Here is a 21,558-nt window from a genome sequence, read left to right on the forward strand (position 1 = left end):
TTACCAATGTCTTGTACAGTTGTGACATAACATCCCAGCTCCCATACTCAATGCTCTTGACTGATGAAGGCCTTCTTCAAGTTGAAACCTTCTTCAAGTTGAAACACCTTCTTCAAGTTGAAACCTTCTTTTCTATGGCAGGGCAGTGTATGTAAAATTCAAGCATTTGTTTGTGAAGACTAACCTGAATTCCACAGGCTGACAGATGCGACTACCCGAATCATTTGAGAAGATAAGATACCCTCCAAATTTCTAGTCAATCTCTAGGAAATACAGATGCATACTCACATTTACCAGGGACTGTATGCAGACAGTATCTTACCATTAAGTCCTGAACATAGACGTCGCACTCTTCCCCAGAAACAATTAGGTCAGCAACTCAAAACAGTACATTTCCTCAACCACCGCTGCTGGACTACGAGAGATTGTTTTTCCCCACGCCTGGATCCATCATCAAAATGTACTCACAGCTACTTTTGCTGTTGTAATTTCAGCCAAAGACAGCTGGCATTTGCTCCTTGACAAGACAGACAGAACTAATTTTGGCACTGTGTGTTCCCATAGAAAAACCTTTGCTCTTCCTAAATGTTGACAAGTTATTCCATTTTCATTTCCCATACATGTCATTTAAAATTATTTCAACAGAAAATTAAGGCGGGAGATATGAAAATGGCTGCGAGCATGTGCTTTTACAAGGGTATCCAATATATGGGCACAGTCAATATATGGGATAAAAGCTTATCTACACTTCTTGCTACCTTGGCAAAGCAGCCAGCATAATTAAGGACCCCACGCACCCCGGACATTCTCTCTTCCCCCTTCTTCCATCGGGAAAAAGATACAAAAGTCTGAGGTCACATACCAACCGACTCAAGAACAGCTTCTTCCCTGCTGCTGTCAGATTTTTGAATGGACTTACCTTTCATTAAGTTGATCTTTCTCTACACCCGTGCTATGACTGTAACACTACATTCTGCACTTTCTCGTTTCCTTCTCTATGAACAGTATGTTTTGTCTGTATGGTGCGCAAGAAACAATACTTTTCACTGTATGTTAATACATGTGACAATAATAAATTAAATCAAATCAAATATTGTCCTGAATCGTTGGACAGAATTTTCATTCCGGGGTGAAGGCAGGTTTAGAGGTAGATGTGCTGACAATTTCTCACTACTAGCCAGTATACCAGCTTGCTGACATGTCTCCACCTCCAGCTATTTTCTGGCAGGTGGCCCATCCCGAACAGTGTGGCTAAACTAGCAGATAGAATTGTGATGGCCTCCTGATGGCAGGCCGGAGTTGGCGAGGGGCCAGAGGCGCAATCTGGAAAGCCACCCTGCATGGATCTGCAGGCCTGGGAACACCAAAGCCATGGCCGCAAGCCTTTCTGAGGAGGGGGTGCCTTCCCTGCTATGATGGCCTGGCAACAATGGGCATAATATAATTTTTATCATTTACAAATCTTCAGAGGATACTTCCACCTTGAGGTTCCCCGTCTCCAGTGGCAGCACCCAACTAATCCACTGAGGGGGCCTGCCACCCAAGGGCTCCCACTGCCCCCCTCCCCCAACCTGCCCGCCATCTATAATCGGAATCCCAGAATTTCCAGAGGTAATCTTTTATTTGGCCACCTCCTCAGAAACCTCCGCTGGTGTCTCGCCACAGTTACATTAGGCTTCTCAACCCAGATCAGAACCTTGGAATGGAAGCTCAGTTGGCTAACAATGTTTCTTCCTCTACAGATGCTGCCAGATCTGCTGAGCATTTCCAGCAATTCTGTTCTTATACGCGATATAGAGGCCACACACTATGTGCTAATTTTATTTGCAGGATAATGAAGGAACAATGGTATAATTGGGGATGGTGTTTTAACCCCCAGCAACCCCCTCCCCATTCAACCATAGCCATTTCATAAAGTCAATACAGGCTATTTGATTAAATTGTGCATGTTAGGATTTATTTGTTTCAATGCCAAGCAAATCCATCCCCATACAATAAACTGAAGAGGCATGAAATATCTTGCAGAATGCGAGAATCTACAAAGGGTTAAATAGCTTTCCAAAAGTGCTCAAATCTGCGATAATTCATACCTTTATTGTGATTAGATTACACCTAATCGGTCTTATTTTTTCTACAAAAAAAATTGTCAATCAAAATCTTTTTGAAGAGGCTGACTGCATCAGTAACAAAGAAAAGTGCCTATGTATTAAAATATATAGAACAGTATGCAATTGTGGTTAGTTTAGTCGTGTTGTCAATCAATCAGAATTACATTGTGACAAGGCATAATCTGCTAATGGTATAAACATATACTGTATTTGTGTTACTGCACAAGCTGTTGAATGGAGACAAAAGTCTAACAGCATTACTGTTTCAGGCTTTAGCAAGCCTCATCTTTCCACGTACTGCACTGCGCTCATTGCTAGCTTCGTAAAATTAGGAATCATCAATGCTTTTGATATACTTATGATTTGTTTCTCTGCCTGTCAATTACTATATCATGTGGCTTCAAAAACCCTGTAATTGGCAAATGTTTGCGCAGCAGGTCATACCAAGCTTCTTCCCTGGATAAAGACAGTTCCCTTGCTAAAGAGCTTCTCAGCTCTGTTCCTGATTACAGATTCTGAACTGCAAAGATCAGTGTCACAATGATTGCGGCAGGTCTATGCAAAAGTTAATGCTTCATAAATACATCACATAGCTCTGCACAAAATATGTTCTACAGAAGCTTAAAAGCATTTACCAACAATGTTGGAGCTTTGTTAGTAAGTTACTGGCTTCATTTAAACTAGGGGAAATTTGGTCTGTTGCTGCACCCCTTTATATTTTAATAAAGTAAAATGCAACTACTCTGTTTCATCTCAGGTATTTTACAGACATATAGGAATCCCTTCATTACCGGATTCCAATGTTTCTATCTTCGGCACAGTGGTCAACACTGCTGCCTCGCAGGGCCAGGGACCCGGGTTAGATTCCCGGCTTAGGTCACTGTCTGTGTGGAGTTTGCACATTCTCCCCGTGTCTGTGTGGGTTTCTTCCGGGAGCTCCGGTTTCCTCCCACAGTTCAAAGATGTGCCATTTCGGTTGATTGGCCATGCTAAATTGACCCTTAGTGTCAGGGGGATTAGCAGCGTAAGTATGTCAGGTTACGGAGATAGTGCCTGGGTGGGAGATTGTTGTTGGTACAGGTTTGATGGGTCGAATGGCTCCTTCTGCACTGTCAGGATTCTGTGATTCTCTAATAGTTCGATAAAATCAACCTATGAAGGTCGATTTTAACTTGGAGAATGTTGGGAGAGGGTGGGTGCAGACTGGAGTAACCCCCATGGAGACTTTAGTGTGAGGCCTGGGACATTTTAACACCAGACCCTTTAAATTGCTACCTCAAAGGAGTAAGTGGAACCCCTGGGGATGTAGAAGTTTGTCTGGAGTGGGAACCTGCCCATGCCAGTGCTCAGAGGGAGATACTAGGCCCAAGAATTCCTTGCAGTGTAAATGGAGAGAAGGAAAATTTAAGTACACATTTTGGCCTGTTCTGGCTTCACCTTTGACTGCTGTTACTTGCTGCTGTCAGTTTTAGCAATATTAACTTCAGACAATAGAACACAATGGGCTCAGCCACCTGTTTCACAGTCTGCATCATCTTCCTATCCATTCAAATCAATGGATGACAATCCACCAATATTTAAAATGATTCCTCAGGAGTTCTGTCAGAGCATTAGTTCCTCAGCCAGCAGCACCAAAACAACAGATGAACTACTCATTCACGTGGCATAGTGGCACAGTGGTTAGCACTGCTGCCTCACAGCGCCAGGGACCCAGGTTCGATTCCAGCCATGGATGATTGTAGAGAGTTTGCACGTTCTTCCTGTCTCTACATGGGTTTCCTCTGGTTGCTCCAGTTTCCACCCACAGTCCAAAGCTGTGCGGGTTAGGTGCTAAATTGACCCTTAGTGTCCAAAGATATGTGGATTCCAGGGATTAGTGAGGTAAATACGTGGGGTCATGGGGATAGGGCAAGAGGATGGGCCTGCATGGGATGCTCTGTCAGAGAGTTGGTGCAGACTCGATGAGCCGAATAACGTCCTTTTGCACCATAGGGAGTGTATGATTCTATGATCTATGTTGTGGAATCTTTCTGTGTGCAAAGTGACTGCCTATGTAGCAACAGTCATTGTACTTTAATGGGATTGTTTGGAATGTTTCCTAGAAGTATGTTAAGTTGTTGTGTAAGCAAATAATTTCCTTTCCATTTCTACTTTTAACATAAATACTGACTCACTTTTAATTCAGTTTGTATTTATTTTTGTAACTTTGGCGATAGAGGTTTTGTCCAGCATTCAAAAGGTTTTTAAATCACAAAGGAACACATATCCCACTTATGAATTAGAAGTTGACTGCCAAAAACAATGTTAATTCCATTCTACTGTGAGTCTGCCATAGAAAAAGTGTGTGGCATGGTGGCACAGCGGTTAGCACGGTTGCCTCAGCACCAGGGACCTGTGTTCAATTTCAGCCTTGGGTCACTGTCCGCGTGGAATTTGCACTTTCTTCCAGTGTCTGCGTGGGTTTCCTCTGGGTGCTCTGGTTTCCTCCTACACTCCAAACATGGGCAGGGTAGGTTGATTGGCCATGCCAAAATTGCTCATTAATGTCCCAAGAAATGTGGGGATTAGCAGGATAAATAAGTGGGGTTAAGGGGATAGGCTCTGGGAAGATGAGTCGGTGCAGACTCGATGGGCCGAATGGCCTGCTTCTGCACTGTACAGATTCTATGTTCAATGAAGCTTAAATTCATTCAAATATGGGTCGCACATTTTAGTGTATAAGAATGGGATTTTATTTGCACCTGAAACTTGGTATGAACTTTAAACAGATCAAACACAGGATTATGATCAATATCAAACTATGCTATAAGGGCAGGTTGTACAATAAAATTTTGTAATTCCAATTCATCTGCATCTGTTTGCTGTATCGAAATACCTTGGCGCGTATGAAATATATTAATAACAATATGCAAAAAAAGCAGTTACTTAATAAAGCCGCACCACAATAGAAAGTAATTTCATCACTGACATTGAATGAGTTTCACACTTCAGAAAAAAGAGGAGGGGAGACAAAGAAATGAAAGCTGGAACAAATTTGCAAACTTACATCTATCAGCAAGCTATTCAGCATGTAATACTCAGCTTTGTTAACTTGCAACACTTCCCACCTACCCAGTTCTTCAGCGTTAACAACACACATCTGGCACTCTGCAAATGGCAACTAAACTGACAGTATTACTGTAAATATTAAATAATTAAAATATTTTGATTGACCAGATAATACTGCGGACTGCATAATTGCACTTATTTGGTACAACTTTGGAATATCACAGAAGACAATACGGCATTATATTTTTTAAAGTGCCTTTAAGCGGTCGGTCTATTCAACATCTTTAATTGTTTTCATAGGCCTTGTCATAAATTCTAAGCAGATTCATTAAAAATCTATAAAAATGTACTACCCCCTGTATTTAGATTTATTATGAACAGCAACGGGTTACTGGAAAATTGCGCACGAATTTACAAGACATTTGTAAGAGAAACACAGAAGCCACTGTTGGACTTTTTATAGTTTTGACCTGTAGCCAAAACAATTTAGCAAAATGGAATGCCAGCATCTTTAATAATAATGCTCTGTCAGTGATTGATTATAACATGCTCAGTTCAAAATCAGATCTGAAGCTTATTCTTCATTTGCTGAGATTTTCCCTGCAACTTTTCACAGCTGATGTGATGCACACACAAAAACTCTAAACAGCACCAGAGTCCAAAAGAATTTCCACAAACATCTGCAAGCGTTCCTGACTCTTCCTTAGTGTTGAACTGGAAGCACATCAACAAGAGGAACTTGTTGCAATGAGCTGATTTGTTCATGTGCATTCCAGTGCTGTAAATAGGATGATGGGGAAATAGCAGGCAAGTCATCTGGTCAATGTTCTAGTTCTCCAGAGATTGCACACAATGATAAGACTTCACCTTTTGGAACTTTCTGCAATTTTCATGTCAAATGCAGATCATTTAAATTGATAGCACTAGAATACAGTTATTAAAACTAATGGTAAAAGGCAAGTATGTGAGAACACATTATGAAACTTTGTCGCTCAGGATATGCTGTCAATGGCTAAACTGGAATAATCGCAGATCTTTTTTTATAAACAGCAGCTACCAGGAAATAACATGTTTCTTTAACAAAATATTGCAGAGATGTTTGTAAATCAATGCTACTTTATAATTCAGGAACAGAATTACTTTGGAATTGTTGTACAAAACATGTAAAAAAAATTATGTCTGAAAAAAATGAATATGCAATCCAATTTTCTATTCACTATTGGAATTAGCACCAGCTAACGGTAAACAATTGAATGTTTGTTCTCGATCTCATATATTGCTTTAAATGTCAGAGCTTTGAATTGATCAGTACTACCATTTTAATCATTTCACAGCGAGTGACAAATAGATCTGGCACATTCGAAAGCTGCAGATGCTTAATGCTCCAGTAAAATGGATATAGTTCAGACCTTATGTGGGCTATTTTGTGTCAGATTCTTTCCACCACCAAAATTGAGGGGATATGTAATCGTGCATTCAAAGTACTTTTTGGCATTGCAATCTCTTCCCAGGATGGGATCAAATTCAAAACTTCAAAATAAACGTAGTGTTTTTATAAAATAACACTAATTTCAATTACATCACTGAAAGTCCATTAGGGTTTGAATACCACAAGAAAACAGGGCCGACAGTCCAAGAAAGATTAAATGTCAAGAATTAAAACTGAAGAACTCCTGCAGCAAATCTGATATTTAACAAACACTTAATGTGTGTTCATTTGTGTTGGATAGGTGAAGATTTCTAAAATGATTCTGAAAGGAAAGCATCATGAATTGATGGGAGATGAAACTGTACAAAAGTCATTTAACAGTGAGAAATATATAAATTGGTAATGCCATGAACTATCTTTCCTTTCAACATGCATCAAACACGCCAAACTGTAATATCTACTGGGAAATTGTGGGCCACATTAATGTATGAGCATGTAACAAGTCTGCAATTATGCTATCCACTAAAAAATTGATTTATACTTCAGAGTAAACATGACAAAGAGCAGGGAGGTTTTTTTTAGGAAATGGACAACTAATGAATGACACTAGATTGAATGACTCACATGCTTTGTAGGCACACATGAGCATGAAGTCCAGACTCCAATTAGTATATTTTCCACATACCCCTGTTCTCAAGTCATGTTCCATCGAGATCCAGTCAGCATGATACAGTTTGAGATTACAGAATATAATGGGCGTTTGAAACAGAGGGGAAAATCAGTGATTTTGTTTTATTTTGAACCAACAGTTTTCAGAGGAATTTGGTTTTGAAGCCAATAACTTAAATTTAAGATCAAGCAACTCATTATTCCAGTTAAGTCACAGCACAGCACACACACATCACAATTGAAATGGGGAAAACACATCGAAATTTATTTATGAATAATTCACTCCCCTGTTTAATGTACTGTACTCATAATTCATCTATTGTTAAACAGAAAATTCCACAAAGCTGGGTATTTTTTTTTCGAAAGGATCTGTTCACTACATGTGTGTTCTCCTATGCTAAGCAATTACGCAGGCCTAACTATGAGAGGGAAAATGAATGTGTTCCTTATTCTATAAAACAGAGCATCCAAAAGATGACTAGTATCTTGTTTCTGTGCTCCTTGTCATTCTCAAAGACACATCTATTGCTGTTTGACAGAGAAACGGCATTAGTAAAAATTTCTACTGCAATTCCTTTCTGTGACTGAAAGATTTCTAGCCTGTTCCCTTTCAGGAGTGTAGACATTTTCATGTAAAGAAAACCATAATTACTTGGCAAGACTGGCCTAAAACGTCCATTTATGAATAATAATTTACATCATGGAGTACATTTGCTTTATTCGCATATTGCTGTTGACCAGATCAGCAAGACTAAAAAGATTTTAAATTAAACCTCAGGGAAATGCTATGTAGGTATCTGTCAGGAATGTACAATAGACTACTATACAGATATATAAAGATCATTTCTTTTTCAAGAACAATAGCAAATTAGCTGAAAATTCATTAGTAATCTTTAATCTAATACAGTCCATCTACTGGCAACTTAGAAACATGACATTCAGAAACGTCTGTTGCCAACACACTTTTTGATAATTACACTATAAAGCCAACAGAAATAAGCTTTCAAAGCAATATACTCAACAAATAAATATCCCATTTTTTAATTATAAGACTCTGTTTTAGTATTTTAGACATTAACAATATGCCAATATTAACACAGTGACTTGATTAACATCTTTGCCTGCACTGCTGACGGAATCGTCAACTAATTTAAAAATCCATAAGAATCCATATTTCATATGGACTAAAATAAATACATGAAATTCTATTTAGAATTGCTGTTTATGAATGTTAAAAGATTTGCTAATATATATATTTTCCATATGGGATATTTTACTTGCCTCTGTGGGTGCCTGTTAACAAGTATATCACATACACAGGCATTCTGAATGTTGTAGGATTTAGTAAATTCAACAGTTATGTAAAATTTGTTTCACTAACAAACCCACAAAATACAAACTTCATTTTATTTAATACTTCACAATTTCCTGAAACACAGTTCCACCTATATGTTAAACAAAGGTGCTGGAAAAAACAGACGTATTTCAGAAAGACAAGAGTTTTGCTGTAAGATTGTTAGCACAAGTTTTTTTTATATATATATCTTTGAATCAAAGCTGTCCAATCACTATCCGTCATAGCTGCATTGTCTATCAGTGCTCTAATGGGCTGTGTGGGAAGAGTGGACAAGAGTTTGGACAATTGATCCCAAGAAGAGAGTTTCCAATCCTGGATTGCTGCCAGGAGAGGTGTAGACCAGAAAGGTGTTTCCCCACAAAGGAATGATGGAAAATTAGAGGGCATAAGAAAATTAGGGACATGGGAGCAGCTTACCTGCCTTCCTTCTTTTTAAAATCATAGAATCCCTATACCACAGAAGGAGGCTGTTCGGCTCATCGAGTCTGTACCTACAACAATCCCACCCAGGCCCTATTCCCATAACCCCACACATTTATCCTGCTAATCCCCCTGACACTAAGTGGCAATTTAGCATGGCCAATCCACCTAACCTGCACATCTTTGGATTGTGGGAGGAAACTGAAGCACCCAGAGGAAACGCACGCAGACACGGGGAGAACGTGCAAACTCCACACAGAAAGCGACCGAGGTCGGATTGAACCCGGGTCCCCAGCACTGTGCTACCATGCCACTGTGCCGCCCCAAGTCACAGCCATAGTCCCAGAGAAACAAAATAAAGAAATGTGAAAACATTTAAATTGTATGGGATGGCGGGGGGGGGGGGGGGGGGGGGGGGGGGGGGAGAAGGGGTGAGCAGGGATGCAACATTACCCTTCGTTCTCCTCTCTCCACTGCACAGAAATCAAAGACAACATCTAAAATGCATGACTTGTACTCAGTTTAAAGTAAACAATAGATAGTAGTTCCAATCCCCCAGTGTCACTGCAATGATGGTTTGCTTGACAGGTTAGACTATGAGCAGACCGAAATGAAAGCTATGACTTTAAAAATGAAAGTTTGCTGAATTAAATTTAAAGAGCCTGCCCTTGCATCAGAATTCCTTTTGAAAATTGCGCAATTAAGCAGAACTATTATCGACCATAACATGAGTTATTCTGAAATGTTTAAAAAGGATAGCTGATGATTTCTCAAAGTTGATGAGTCAGTGTCTGAAAGCAAGGGAAGGATAAAAAGGAAGAAACAGTAAAAAGGATTAAAGATAGGGATAAATATGATTAATGAGCATAAGGAGAAAATAAAGAGAAGAGAATGAAGGCAAACTAGCTACAGGGTGAAATGGAAGAGAGACAATGGATTGAAATCAGTCCACACTCGTAGCATGGTACAGACTCATAGCAAATTGACAACCTGTTTTACTCTGTGCCCGATTTCCTTTTCAATGCAAAACAGGCTGCCAATTCAGTATGAGTTCATTACATGCTACTGGTGTAGACCAATTTCACTCATTGAGACTGAGAAAAAGACAGAGTAACAATTGGAAGTTTAAATGTTGCCTTTAATCTTTGATTGGTATTTTTCCTGTGCGCACACACAACAGAGATATGGAAATGAATTTTCATTTGTTTGTACCAGAAGAAATAAAAATTAAACATACTGGGATTGGAAAAAGAAAATAAAAAGTTGATTTACAGGAAAATTTTGACCATATTTTGGGTGCATCATGATTTTCAGAAATTAAATAGTTTCACAAAAGCAAAATAGCTTAGAGATTTTTTTTGCTGTTGTTAATATTTCTTGGGACAAGTATTATTCATTTCAGCAACTCAAATGTACACCATGGAGTTCAATATTGAGTTCTTTTTTTAATTAAAATGTGCATGTTTACAAAGAAAACCATAAAGCATAAGAACTGAAAACAGAGCAAAGCTTTATCAAAAGCTCAACTGGAGTAAATACTAAACGACATGTCAAAGAGCAGAAGATCATTCATCTGCTGCCATTCATCAGTGAATTTTACTTAAATTTTAATGAAAAATATCAGTAATTGGTGGGGGACTAGATATACAATTGTATGCTAAAGATAAAGCAAATATTTATGTCATAAATTTAAATAAGGCACTTTAGAAGCCATATCGTCCAGCGACATCATTTAAGAAATACATTGTCTATGGTGCACCTTTCAACTTGAATTACGGAGATAAATCCAAATGTACTTTCAATGTTTTAAATTTCCAGTTTCAACATAATGTTGCGATATTTGGTTAAAATCGGCAGAATTGCAAGAAATGGTTTCCCATACTGCTGCGTGGTGCAAAAAGGCAAACGCTGCCATTCTAAACAAAAAAAAGGTCTAAATGTGGAATCAGGTTTTCCTTAAGAAGTTCTTTTTTAAAAAATTGAGAAGGAATGACTCTGAACATTGCCCTGAACTGAATGCTTCTAATATATTAGGTGGGCATGCTCAGGTTCCTGTTAGGATTTTCAAAGTTAAGTCCTAGAGGCTCAATTCTAATCAGTGTTCAGCTGTCTTCAGTTGGCACAGCCCTTTGAAACTGAATGAGATACGCCAACTTAAAGCAGCTGATCACTGATTAAAGTCCAGCCTGTGGGACTTAAAGGATCTTAAATGTTAAGTTGTTTGCAGCAAAATTCAAGTCACACCTAACAGGAAAATACAGAATTAAAATTTTCCCACAAGGAAATTGCTGATTGCTTATGTCCTGCACTCATTCCTTCAACCTGATTTAATATGGGATATATTTAACAACAGTATATCGAAAGATTATCGTGGGTTTTTTTTCTCATGATTGCAAGTATTAACAACGCAGAGGCAACGTGGAAGCAAATTGGCAGTCAATTCGTGGAACAGTGCTTTTATCAGAGCGGTGGAAGATTACATGGCTCTACTGGTGGTGATATAAGCAGAATTCAGAAACTAATAAAAATGTGTTTTATTACACAAATGTTTAATGTGCTAACTTATAAGCTATGGTTACTTTGAGTCCCACTAGAACATAAGTTTAAAGTAATGATTAAATCAAAATACCCAACGGGTTCTGTGGATTAAAATAAATAAACTGCAAATGACAAGTACATCTTATAAATTCCCAGTCCACAAGAAAATATCATTCATGTGTTCTGACTCCTACAGCTGTTTATATTTTAGGTAAACTGACGAGTGAACTTAACTCTGACTTAAAGGCAATAAAAAGAGCAGTAAATCTAATGCAAGAAAAAGGGTAGGGATGAAAATTCCAAGTCCAGGGATTTGAAAATAAAGCGAGATAAAGTTATGTCAAAAAAAAAGGTAAGGCTAGTCATCTCCCTCGATCTGTTCAGAAACTTGAACAATAAGGAAAGAATCAAAGCTGCAACTGGTGACCTTGGTACAGTGAAAATGTTAGAATGCAGTCGAGGCAGAAACATAAGCCACTGAAAATAAATCAGATCTACCATATATAAAAATGCAACATCTACAATGTCAGGCAGATCTGTAATGCATTTTCTGTGAGCTTCTTACCTTTCCAACCCTCAAAAGAAATCCTATCACAGCCATGCTCTGCAACACTTGTCCTTGCAGTGTTCACTTTTGTTGAAGTCCAATGGCAGCCAATATTAAAAGCTGAATCAAAACTAAAATGACTTAGGTTTCCAACTGCAGAGCTATGTGCATCATTCTTTTCTTCTATAATACCTTCTGCTATTCTGTGGCATTTGAAAAAACATAAAAAGATAAATGCCACATGGAGTAAAATTTACCTTGGAACACAACATTCTACGTGAACAGATTATCCTTGGGCCAAAACAGGATGCACAGTTTAGGAAAAGCTATGTAATATAAGAAGGAGCAATTGTTAGCTGTTTTGCTCCATTTCCTTAACTCAGTCACTTTTTAGTTTTCTTCCCCCCCTCATACAATGCACATGAATCCACAACTGAGCCAATAAGGAGGTCACCCATTTAAATACATCTGTTAATCTTGCTTCATAACTGGCCATTGGACTGTGTGCAGGAATGATCAAGGGGACTCACACCCCAGCTTTCCCTTTATCACCCAGATGAAACCCTTTGGCCTCAACCCAATGCTTTTCCCAGTAATCCAGTCAAGATCAGGACTGGCCCTGTAATGAACAGCAGACATGAACCATAACCTTGCCATCCATGGCACATCACATTGGTACACTACACAGTCATATCACCTCTGCCATACAACTATTAGGTTGTTATGTGGCTATTCATTTCAGCACATTAAAATTCTAGCTGCGATTACAAACACTAGTTTAAAATTGAACTTCTGATTACAAAATACTCTTGTGTTCAATAACTATGCAAATCAGCATTCCATATTGCAGTTTCAATGAAAGTTGGGCAATTTTTGTTTCAAAATTTGCTTCACACCTCAATGCCACATATGGTTTAAATTAAGCACTGTTAACCCTTTCACAAACATTTTTGATAAAGTAGAAGCTTACATTTCAGTACTGGTCATTGGATTATGTTGACTGCTAAGTACATTCATTAATTACTGATAACTATTTTATGTTGCTGTTTAAAATTCTCAATTAATTGCATCTGGTGAATATTTTGAACTTAATTTTATACAGATGTGACCTTTCACTGACGGAACAAAAAAAAAATAAAGATAAATCAAACTGGGGATGCAACCACATTACCCAACCCCCATACACTGAATTAGATTATATAAACCTCACATGTTCACTGCAATCTATGTTCCTTATTGTGAAAATATTAAACCTTAATAATTCTGCTAATCAGGATAAACTGGCAGCAAAAGTGGTTATGACACCTGTGACAAGGCCATTTCACCCATGCATAAACAGTCCCATTTTCTCTAAATGGCAGGACTAATGGAATGCCACCAAATCACAATCCTGTATATGTTGGTTGGTTTTAAGTGATTATTGTAGCAATAAAAAGATCATATCATAACACCCTGGTTTAAACAGAAACACAGGTCAATACTGGCTAACATACACTCTGTTGAAACCTGAATCAAGGTTTCTGCTGCTGAAGTAGAGGAGTAACAGGATTTGACTGCATCTTCTGTATAGAAACTGGATGTGATTAATAGCACTGCTTACAACGACACAGAAGAGGGTCGTCCCCTAATCCTAAACTCACCATGGTAAAGAGGAAAGCAGATGGGTCACAACTCGACATTTGCACTTGAATAAATGACAAGTCATAACATCCCAAAATAACCAATTATTCCTGTAGTTGAGCAAATAAAATTTGCTTTACAATTCTGCAGTTTAATCCATGCTTCAATATTACAATATTTAAGAATCGGATTCCCTTATTCATGACAGTGTGTGTATATCGAGTTTCCCACTGCCACCATAAGACAGTTGAGCAGTGGAAATCCAAGCAGCTGTCTTTGTGAATATGGGCCTGATACACTGTAAACAGTGGCTAATGAAATAGTGTGAACTAAATCATTCTAGGTCTACTGCAATGGTAAAACATACCAGCCAAGTTTTATCTTCTAGTCGTGACTACTGGTGACTTTGTAGTGCTCTCTTTGGAAAATGCATATAACACCTACCAATCACAGTAGTATGCAGTATGTTAATGAATATCATAATGGTAAATATGCAGAATATTTTAGTTTTTCTCACTCATTAGTAATAATGGTCACATAAATAAACGAATAAAATGCAAATAAATGTTAAAAAGTAGAAAAAATATTTCAGTTGTGAAATAAGCTCAAACTTTTAATCCTTCAAAATACCAATTGCACTAACGCAAAACCTATCAGATTTTGTGTTTGTAAATTGTTCATTCATGCTTTCTTTCTTGTTTACATAAAAATGTTTAATTTTTGTGTTTGTGAATTTGAGATAGATCGGGTTTCAGATGTGTAAGTTTGCTTTGATCTTGTAAAAACAATGATTATTACAAGCAAATACATGTAGAATTGATGCAAATAGGATGCTATTTAAACATAAACAGTCCAAAGAAACCAATCGGTGCAGAGTTATCAACGAATGATTTTTATAACTACCTTGAATGTCTTAAAGCTTTTGTAGTATAAAAATTCTACACCTCTCTGCATATATTAACCATAAAATAAATTAGTGTTAAAATTAATCTGAATTCAAAACAAAACTGCATGCGCTTATAAAGCAGATAATGGAACCTATGTAATATATTATTTTTGAGTCAATTGTTGCAGAGAATAACAGCTAAAATGCACTTTATACAGCTATTAAAGATATGACCCTATTGCAGCTCTCTTTTGTGGTGCACTTTCTACATCGGCAAGGCTATTAATCAAATGGCAGGTTCAAATTGATGCGTTTTATATAGACAGCCCTGACCACACACTTTAATTGCCTAGTATTAAATAGTAATTAAGTTTCCAAGCTTTAAAGTTTAATTAAAAAATTAAGTGGATGTTACAGCCATTTATTGGTCTGAAGAAGTCTTTAGCAGCCACAGTACTCTTCGTCTGAATGGCGAAGATGCTGCAATTTGTTATCGACAGTCACTCAAATAAGAGGTCATTTCACAAGTCTGCTGTGAACAAAGGTGAACGAGGCAACTAATGAATGCTATGACCAAGAAGAACATAGACAATCTGGAGGCAAACAGTATTAAAGTTACTAAAAAGTAGCGGTGATAGGACACACTTTCATGAAAGGATGTACTGCCATTAAGCTCTTTACCCACAATCATATTGCTTTTATGTGCTGTACATTGGCCACCAGAACATTTTCCATTTACAATTGTAATAAAACCATGTTACAAAAACATAAAATGGCTCAATTCTATCAGTGATTAAATAGAATTTGGCAACACATCACACTTATTATTACTTGCATTTATCCAGAGTAAAGCATCCCACTTTATACTACCAATCTAATGAAGAAAAATTAAAACTGTGATCAAAATTTTACACCATCCAAATGTGACTCAATGAAATTATTCATGGCTAAAACTGCCTGTGCATTTTTTCTATTTCAAATCTAAAATTTGAACACAATTTAAAATCATAAAGCTCTGCCCTACTTAGCTTTGCATGATCCAAGGCACTTATTTCACTTAAATTAGGTTTATATGTTAACCCAATTTTGCTCATGTTCTTTCTCTGTGTACCACATTGTTCCTCTAATTTTATTTTATATTCTGCATCCTCAAATTTTAAGAGTAAAAATTGTTCTATCAATTGTTACTAAAATTAAGCAAAACAAAAGATAAAGGTTAACGGACCTCCCTGATTATTTAATAAGCCAATCCAGTGAGCAATAACCAAGCCAACCTGGATGATCCAGGGTTCAATACTAGTCTATGCTAAATTAATTCCCCACCAAAGGTGCTAAAGCATTATATTGGCTACAGCACCTCAGGGTTAGGGAGGGAATAAAGCAGCCATGGTTCAATCTTTTGATCCAATGACTCCTGTTGAAAGTGGGTGCATATATGGATGTCGAAAAGCCTACCAACACATACGGTCAAGGCTCATATGTTAATAAACACTACCTTGGTAGGGTACTGGAGGGTAACTGATGCCTGTGCATACACACTCCAACCAAAAGTCAATGCTTTCCGGAAAGGTGTGTAATGGAGAAAATTAGTGAGAAATCAGTGGGAACATAATCACAAACTAAATGTAGTGAAAGGGTGCTTCGTATAATAACGGTTGAGGTATCATTAAAATATAAAAGCTATTAAATTTTTTAAGAATTTGCAATGCAGAACGGCGGAATTTAAAACCAATTTTGATAAGGTTCTCATCAGTAAATGCAAGTGTTGGAAAACCATCATTGCCAAATATTTTCATAAAACATTTGTGAATATGCACACAAGGAAAGTACTGCAAATAAATGTTTTTACAGTCTCAGCTGGTAGATTTCTGTAATTAGACGACCTGATTTTCACCAGGACTAATGCACTTCACAAGGCAAAGAATTGTAATTGTGTTTTTCAGTTTCATATTGCAGCAAAGTAAAAAATCAATACCGTTTGTCTAGCCTGCAGTAAAAATGGAATCTCTTATTGAGTAATTAAACACCCATTATTGTCACAGACAGCAAAACAATGAATTTTAAAAGAGAACAAATTTTTGTAATGAAATACTGGAGTGACAAATTTGTTTCTAAAAACAGACGGACAATAAAATTCCTAAATGCTTTTGTTATCGAACATGGCAAAGGAACTGGAAGAGAAAAAAAAATGATCATGCAATAACAGTGTAACCTTGAACTAAAATCACTTCAGCTGGAAATAAAATACAGGGTCCAGAATTTGAACATACTTTGAACTTTATCTGTGGATCACTGTCAGGATTTAAGGAAAGTAAAGGATCCTAGAAGAAGTGCAATTAATTTAAATAGACAGGAATTTGCCACTTTGATGTTTTTGGACCAAATGAATTCACACTTTGTTGATTGATACCGAAGTGAATCGTTGTGGCCAAAAACAGTTCTGGCTTAGCATTTGGCTATTGAAGTAATTGCCCCATTATTTCACTGTGGCATCAGCGTTATTTTGCAATTCTTTCACGTACCTTTCCAAATCTCAAAAAAGTTAGTATTGTATACAGTATTCGCATAAATACTGACTGCGTTACCAAAGCAATCTGTGGTCACCGCCACAAATCATTGATGTACTAATGCACTGGTCAGCAAGCAGACTTTCTACAAGCACACTTCTGGTCAATAGGCAGCTATTTCCAGTGCAGGGTGTCTCAGGCTGGAGTTAGAATCTGATTACATGGACCTTTTTCCGACATCCCCTAAACCTTCATGGCAGTTTACCAACATTTTCATCACATTTTTACAGACCAGAGAACTGATAAGCTCTCAGGTACCAAGGCTCCTGCAGTCAATGTCTGGCACACTGCCAAGTACGTAACCACACAATGCTTCAGGGCCTGGATGTATAAAGCATTCAGTGGACAGCAAAAAGATGGAACTGTGCAGAATGTTGGAATATAAACAACACAATCTGAAAATCACACTGCTTGGGTACAAGAACTTGCAAGTGTTTCCAAAGTTCATACCCCCTTATTCCCACTAAATATTTATGTTATAAAGTTAGAACTGAAGTTGAGGTTTTTATTTTGCCGAGAACTTTATCTTGATTATTTTACCAAGTTACACCTCATCCGCACTGTAACTCTGCCAGAAACTGTAATCTGTTCAATTAAAATGTAAACACTGTAATGAAGACATCAGTTTTTAGGCAAATGCCTTCCTGTGCCACTTGGGATATGATAATTACTAGTGTAAATCTATGGATGCTCATGAATCCTCTACAAGTCCAGATTAAAAGCATTACCACTAAACCTCCCTTTTTTCCCCATTGGGGACTGGCTGTTCTAGCCAATTCCCAATTTGCACACAAACAACCCAGACCCCACTCTCTGCCATGAATTGATCATTTTTTTAAAAAACTGTAAAGTAAGCAACTAATAGGCAACATACAAAATTCTGCTTCCATCTCCCATGTTATTTCACAATGCTGGTGCCTTAATTATTTGGCAAGAAATTTCTTTCTGCTTCCTCCTCCCTCACTAGAGTGAATACTTCACTAGTGAAATGTACTTTGAGCAGCCGGAGCTGATGCTTCAAACAGAATCGCAGAGATTCTGCAGAAGGAAAAAAAAGGGAAAGCACTGTATTTGCGCTCAAACTTTTTCCTTTAATTTGTTTGTGCTGCATGCTGTCAGTCAGAACAAAAAAAAAATTGACCAAGCAGACAATCTCAGCAGCTGAATGTTGATCATGTCAGGGAAGTGTGTCAAGGATTTGTGGTCCTTCATCTTTGCAGCAGAGCAAACACATCCCTCAGAGCAGCGACAGACAGCTGGTTTCACTTTATAATGTAGCCCAACCTAGATCTGTGCAAAAATTGTCAGCACTCACAGAAACAACACAAAGAAAACATATCCAGCTGCTGGAAGGGTGAACATAATGCATATTAGAAATGGGATTTGTTATATTTGCATGATGCTAGCTCCCCTGGGTCTCTTCTTTCTAATCTAAAGCACAAACACAACACTTAACATATTTGCTTACAGCTGACAAGCTGAGGTTGATGGTATTTTACTCCAGCAGTCTTACTTACAGATACTGTAAAATGCATTATGGCTTGTAACTAGTACAGAACAAGTGCATAGGAACGTACCTACTTAAATATTCATTATCTTTACTACTTAACTAATAAATAATCAAATACACACACACCTAAAAAAATCAATTTCTTAACAAAGTTCAAAATAATTAAATTCAAAGATGCGGTGACAGTTACAAGGGTGGCCAACTGTTTATATTTCTGTCTAGATGCAAGCTCATTTATCCTGTTCCACACAGAGATGCACAAACAATGTGGTCAGTGTTCCAGAAGGTGCAATATCCTTACTGATACTGACATTTCCATAAATTCAAACTTTGCTAACTAGGAATTTCTACATACTTGTGCTCAGTTTTAGTCCCTATTCTGAAATGAATTGTGTGTTAATTCGGCGTTTTATTTAGTTGTCTAAAACATATGGGAGCTTGAATAATTCTGCCATGTCTGCAGCTGGTCCATCTACACTCCTGAGTGTTTGCACCGCGGCAGTGACACGCAAAAGACTTTAGCAAAGTTCCCAGCACCACTGATTTAAATGCCACGTTTTGCATGTGGCTACCAGGACTCCCTGTCCTGGATGTGGATGTGGAAGGGGCTCGGGTGGGTGGGGTGGGCAACTGTCATCATCAATATGTGGAAATGCACTTCACTGGTGTTTACGTGATGTAACTAGAGGACTACCATTCACTGACCACCTCCAGACAAAAAGCAAAATGACCCTTACACAGATTGGTGGAGCAAGCGAAATTGGGAAGTTTTCTTACCGTCTCATTTCGACCAACATTGCTATTGATTAGAAGGATTTCTCTAAATGCCTCGTTAAAACAAACTCAGCGTAAAAATTAGATCTCACTACACACATCTAACACATCTTCCATTTCTGACTTTCCAGCAATTAACTGGCGGAACATTTTTATGTCCCCTGTCTAACTCAAAGCACTCTGGCTGTGTACACATCTGTATCCACACACCACAAATTAAATGACATCCCAAATTCACATAAAATCCTTGGAAAATAAGTAGTCGCCCCTACTCAGCTCACACGCCGTTTCATAAACTGCCACTGATTGACGCCTTCAAGTTATTTTTTGTTGGCAATAGCTTTTTTTTAAATCAATGGCGCAGACGGTATTAAAATAAATCCTAAATCATATGATTGTTAAGTACAAGCAAGCGCTGGCTAACCCGAACCTGCTGTTCGCTGCCGGCCGCTCGCTGTGAATTTCCTGCTAATGAATACCAATCGCAACACACACACACAAAAATCGCATTCCCGTCAAATACCAGCTTTCTCATCAGTTGTAAGTGCCCCCGATTTAAAATTTATAAACCGCGATAGCCTCTCCCCACCGCATCCTGGGCACAGCGCTGCCAAATCCGCTATGAATATATATTACAGAGCTCTGGAATGAGCTGGGAAAGAATCTTTGAAGCTCCAAATTATCAACCGTGCCACATTCAACATATATTTTTTTAAAAAGAGGTGGGGAGGAGAGGGTGGAAAGAGAGGAGATAGGCTCTGGGATGCTTTGTAAAATGTAACAACAACAGAAACATACCATAAACACTCGCGCTACTGATCATTTCTCGCAATCGCACAATTGGATTCACATTCAGAATTCCGACGGTTGGGTTTTCATGTGCCACTTACCCCCCCACCCCCCAACACACACACACACACACCACCCGCTCTTAGCTATCACATTTCACAGCTCAAAACGTGGGCTCTTTCTCAGGTATTCATTTAACCTACATGCATATAATTAGGAAGGGGGGGGGGGGGGGGTTGGGGGTGAAGAGAGAGACATCAACAACAAAAAAAGGGATGAGAGAGGAGCGGAGAGACAGAGAGCGCACACACCACACACACACAACATAAAATACAAACACATGATCACGAATTCAAGTCGCTGTCAATTTCACTCACTTCCATGGAAACTAACAAGAAGCTCCGGGGAGGACTGTAATAGGATCACTGTACTGTATATACCATTAGATTATACATCTCGCTCTCTCGCTCCACTGTTCCACAGCACAATCCGCCCACCATGCTTCCTTCCAGAGCCTCAGAAGAGGATGATGTGCTGGCTTTATCCCTCCAAGCTCCCAGCAGTGCTGCTTCAGCCTCGGCTCTGACACTTCTTTCTTTTCTTTGGGGGGGGGGGGGGGGGGGAGGGGTTGCCTTTTCTCTCTTTTTTTGAAAATGTTAACAAGACACAACAACACCAACAACAAAAACAATAAAATCACCGCCGCCAAGTTTTAAAAAAAGGGGGAGGTCTGCCCCCTTTTTTTCTTATTTACACTACTCCTGCTCTGCTCAGAAGTTGTTGCCCTTAGCGAAGCAGGCAGCAAAGCGCTTTTCCCTCTCTCTCTCTCAATGCTGCCCAAGCTCGACAGCAGAATAACTCCACTCAGCTCCAATGGGGAACAGAACATGCACATGGGAGGGGAGAGAGAGGAGGGGGAGGTGGGGGAGGTTATAGTGATGTGGTGAACTCTTGAATTCTCACTACTGCAATTAACCCGCTTACTTTTAAGGGGGAAAAAAGTGTCTGCCTGCCCTTTGTTTTTGCCCAGTGTGCAGAGTGATCTATTGAGGAGGAGAGAGAGGGGAGAGGGGGGAGGGAGTCAGGCGCTGGGGTTAGCTCTCGCTCTCTCTCTCTATCTCTCCCATGCCCTAATCTCCCTGCGATCGCTTCGATTTTACGGGATTACAGATGGAAATGTTGCTGCCCCAACCGGGGGAGGAGGGGAGGGGAGGGGAAGGGGGGTGGAGGGGGGGGGGCGGTTTGTTAGAATTACCAGATCCTTACCTGGGGGATTGCTCAGAGGGCGGCCGCGGA

At 38.7% G+C, this 21,558-nt stretch overlaps 1 protein-coding gene across 1 annotated transcript in view; it reads right to left on the bottom strand.

Annotated features, from left to right (window-relative positions):
* Positions 1–20,787, bottom strand: part of fign (fidgetin) — a 46,570-nt gene extending 25,783 nt beyond the window's left edge. The window contains exon 1 of the mRNA XM_078229181.1: positions 20,703–20,787. The gene's annotated coding sequence lies outside the window, so the exon portion shown is untranslated. The remainder of the gene's footprint in view (positions 1–20,702) is intronic.
* Positions 20,788–21,558: the final 771 nt, after the last annotated feature.

The sequence above is a fragment of the Mustelus asterias genome, chromosome 14 (assembly GCF_964213995.1).
Source record: "Mustelus asterias chromosome 14, sMusAst1.hap1.1, whole genome shotgun sequence".
In the NCBI taxonomy this organism is placed as follows: Eukaryota; Metazoa; Chordata; class Chondrichthyes; order Carcharhiniformes; family Triakidae; genus Mustelus; species Mustelus asterias.